Genomic DNA, 4,600 nt, shown 5'->3' with positions numbered 1-4,600 from the left:
ACTGGCATCACTGAAAAGCATAGTGCACTCAGTAGCATATCTAATCAAAGGTGTGAAGAAATTGGACAATTTCGCCCCAACCCTGAAGGAACTTCATTTGGCCCTGCTACAAGGATGCATTATATTCATGATTATTGATTTCAAGCTAAAGGCCACTAGAACCAGTAGCAGTGCATACCTGGTTGAAAAATGAATCACTTTAGGCAGACAATGTCAGAAGAGAAGCGTGGATTGCTTTTATTTTTGTAATAATTTTTAGTCCATCCAATTTCTTGACCTTCCACCTTTGACAGCTTACTTGGGGTCTAGTAAACACTGTAGATCATAAACAAAGTTGTGCTACTTTCTCCACCAAGTATAATGTGTTAAAAGAGGCTTGCTGTGGTTGCCTTATGTCTTCCTCTATTATGTCATCCTTCCATATTGAGGATAATTCGGGGTATTTTTTGTCTCTGACCTCGAGAAAGTCCCAGTACAATATCATCACCTTCTTTTTTAATGGACTGACCTACATTACACGTTCAATCCATTCGTCCTCCCTCTCTTCTGACCACTCCTGAGTTGCCCACCAGGATTGTAGCTGAAAATATTTGAAGCTCGTAATCTGACTATCATCATATAATGCCAAATCTTGCCATTCCAGTAATCTAGATCCAACTTTGAAGTCGGCCCAATAGTTCAGTCCTGCTTTTATTAAAGGGCGGCTTAACTGGTTGTCCAAACATTCTGGTGTACCTGGAGAGTCCCAGATTGGGCCTGAAGACGTGCAATATGAAATGTAAAAACTTTTTCTGAAAACAAAGTTCTTAGTCATGCCTTTAAAACCTTCAGCCTAACCTTTTAAAAATATTATGGTTCTCCATATTTATAGAAAAAAGGACTCTCCCAGGCTTATTAGCATCACCCCATATAATCTACCCATTGAAGAGCGATCTGGTTTGTTAGCCAGTTACTGAAATCTTTTATATTGGAATGCATGACAAATAAACTGAAAATCTGGCATAGCCATCCCTCCGGCTGCCAACTTTCTCCTGAGTCTCTTCCATGCTATTCTAATCCCTTTTGAAATCCAGATGAAGCTACTGATTTTACACTGCAATTTATCAATAGACTCTTTTAAGAATGTAAGAGATATATGATTGAAAAGAAATGTAACTTTAGGGAGTATGATCATCTTTTTTTTTTTTTTTTTTTTTTGTTTTTTTTTTTTTATGAAGGGCTATAATGATGTTCATTATATATTTTAATGTTTGCCCTGAAACATTGCTTCCATCTCTTTTGCAGTATTCTATCTCGAATACAGCATACTCTTGATCAGATAAAATACAGTTTTCGACTTTGGATAGGAGTCTGCAAAATCTATCAGTTGAATTAAGCGTGATTTCAACACTAAAGGCCAGCAAGGGGATACTGAATTCAAATGAGATTTCTTAAGCCGAGGCTGAACCAAGAATGGCATACATATCATGATTGTAATCAAATATTCTTTGGAAAAACTGCTGTCAATTGGAAAACAGACGAGATTTGAATCTTATTATTTTATTATGACTAGGAACAGTTACTTACAGAAAAAACAGACTTCATCGTATAATCGGCACATTGATGGAGTATTCAACGTGTCTTTTCAATTTTTCAACACCGCTTTAAATACATGAATTCCAACAATATACAATAAATTAGGGTAAAAAATATTTTGGACACAAGCCAAACTGCGAGTTACCATTATAATTTTTGGGGGAAAAATGTAATGAAAATGTGATTAACTGGGAGGAAGGGCACATTTTACCACCAGGCATTTGGCTGCTCTTCAATGTTGAGCTGAAAACATGATAGCGCTTAAACGGACTTTCTAGAAATGTAAAATAAAAGGCACAGGACACTGAAAATGTGTCCATTAATACAGTATCGCTATTCTTCAGTGGGTAGTGATTTCTGGTAAGTACAACGTCAATTTCTTAAATAATGAAACTAAAAGCTGCATCCAAAGCATTAGCCAACTGTACAGTGAACAACCACAAGTAAACCAGGTGAGTTTTTGGTCAAGTTCTTCTACACGTATGGTCAGACTATATTCAGAAACAAGAATATTATTCCAGTTCTTTTGCAAAATAACACCGCCACAATTTGCTTCCATCCAATTATTTCCTCTTCTTTTTCTTTTCATCTGCAGCAATCTTTTGTTTGACCTCTTCCTCTGGTAGGGCCCCAAGTTTCTTTTTCTTTGCCTTCTTGACTTTTTCTTTGAAAGCTTCAATGTCTATTTTCGTTTCAGCTGAAGCTTTTTTCGGTTTCATCGCCGGTTTCTCCTTTGGTGGTATAAACGCTTTGTTTCTCTGCTCTTGTTTCCTACTGACTGCTTCTGCTTGCTTTGCCTTTATCTCATCAAGCTTCTTTTTCCTCTTCTGGCTTTCTTTCAAGAAGTATTCACCGCTTGCCAATTCTTTATCCATCTGGCTTTCTGGCTGTGGTGGAGGGAAAGGTGTGTATTCTTTCTTTACATTCTTGTTCTTGGGTTCTTTACGTTTGTTCATATTTTTGTGCTTGAATTTAGGCAGAAATCTTTCCCAGTTTTGCGTTCTCAATTCAGGGTCCTTTGCCAATTCACGTTTGATCATTAAGGTCTTAATGTTATAGATGGGATGAATATTTTTCATTGTGTCCAGGACCACTTTGCGAACCTCCTTCAGTCCACCGAAAGGTCCCAGAGAGGACACAGTGTTCCCCTGAACCATGATGTAGCAGTTAGTTAGCAGTTCGAGAGCCTTCAGAGTGGAACCTTTTGGACCAAGTAGCCTCTGTCTCCTTTTGATAAATCGTTCCTGGTTTCTCACCAAGCTGCCTATTTTAATAATGTCGCATGCCAAGTCATCTTGAAGGATCCGCACAGCCTGCTCAAAAGGAACACTTCTTGCTAACAGCTTAATCAAATCTCTAGCCCGAATGATCACATATGGGTCAAAGGTCTTCTTGGTAGTGCTGACTGTCATGCTGCCTTCGATGAGGTCTAGTGAAGCCTTTACATGCTGCTCATCCAGGGCTTTCTGCACTAATGGCCAACATTCCTTCAAGTAGGCTTCTCTGTATTTTGGAAATAATGTTGCAAAGCTGCTTTCTTCTAGGAGTCCCTTTGGGTTGTCTTCCTTGGTAAAGGTTGGTTCTTTCCATCCATCTGGAACCGTTAAAAGTTCAGAATCTGGAACTGGTGCATTCTCCTGCTTCTTTCCTTGTTTTCTGTTCCTCTTGCCTTCGCCGTTCGCACTTTCGGGATCCATGGAGGACGCCATGCTGCTTGCAAAACGAAACTAGTGTAACCTCTGACCCCACCGGAGTATGATCATCTTGACCAAATTAACTCTACCTTAGATTGTAAGTGGCAAAATGCTCCATTTCCCCAAGAGCTTCTCTATTTCGAGGACTACTTTATTAAAGTTAACTTGAGGAAAACCTTTCAACATCTGGGCTGTGTGGACTCCCAAATACTTCATTTGTGGTTTGTCTACCTAAATAAACCATTCGATATTCCATGATATAACCTCTTTTTGTCCTCATTAACCAGATTTCCTGATATTTTACAAAATTCTTTGGCCCTCTTAATTACTCTAGCTATTGCAAATGTGGGTTATTTGTAAATAGTAAGATTTCATCCACATGCAATGCTAGTTTAACCTCCAACTCTGCAGTCCTGAATGGGGAAAAGAGGACACCCCTGTCTTGTGCCCCTAGTAATCTGAAAACAATCTGATAATTCACCATTTACACAAACTGTGGCAGCTGGTCTTTATCCAAATTGTGCATTGTCTTTATCGTGTTATGGGAAAATTGAAAACTCCTGGGAACTTACCAGAGATAATGATAATGAACCCTGCCAAAGGCTTTGACTGCATCCAGTGCCACTATCGTTAGTGGAGATTTCTGGGTATCCACCAAATCCATAGCACCAATCAACAAATAAGTAAGCTTGTTCAGCTGCCATCCCGGAACAAATCCGGATGTTTAATGCTCCTAATTACTCCTACCATCCTGGAAGCTAATATGCCTAAGAAAATCTTGTAATCTATTTTTAACAGATATAGTGTCTGTATGGTTCAAATTTGGAGGGATCTTAACCTGTTTTCATGACTAAAACCACAATAGCCTCTGGCCAAGAACACACCTTTCTCCCCTTTCAAGTATATTATGTTAAAAAACATCTTCCATACAAGTTTGGATGACCAGTTAAGCCGCCCTTCAATAAAAGCAGGTCTGAACTATTGGGCAGATTTGAAAGTTGGATCTAGATTAGTTGAATGGCAAGATTTGGCATACAGGAATTAGTTCCCCCAAAGTTGCCTTATATAACTCAGATTGAAGTCCATCTGCGCCCGCAGCCTTACCCCATTTTTTTCTTGCAATCTGAGTCTTTATGTTCTCTTCTGAAATCTGTAGGCTCAGAGTTTTGACTTGGGCTCTTGTTAGTCTTCGTAGATCCCTACCCGATAGCCAGGCCTTAATCTTCTCACTTCCTGGATATATATCCTCTTTATACAGCCTGCTCATATATTTCCGGGCTTCCCCTCTAATCTCTTTATTGGTACCGAGGGACTGACCTGCTTCTTAAACA

The 4,600-nt window shown here is 39.1% G+C and overlaps 1 pseudogene; it reads right to left on the bottom strand.

Moving 5' to 3' along the window:
• Positions 1–1,575: 1,575 nt before the first annotated feature.
• Positions 1,576–3,318, bottom strand: LOC144791836 (KRR1 small subunit processome component homolog pseudogene; annotated as a pseudogene).
• Between the last annotated feature and the right edge of the window lie 1,282 nt (positions 3,319–4,600).

This window comes from Lissotriton helveticus, chromosome 11 (genome assembly GCF_964261635.1).
Source record: "Lissotriton helveticus chromosome 11, aLisHel1.1, whole genome shotgun sequence".
Lineage (NCBI taxonomy): Eukaryota > Metazoa > Chordata > Amphibia > Caudata > Salamandridae > Lissotriton > Lissotriton helveticus.
This window is presented reverse-complemented; position numbering and strand designations above follow the sequence as displayed.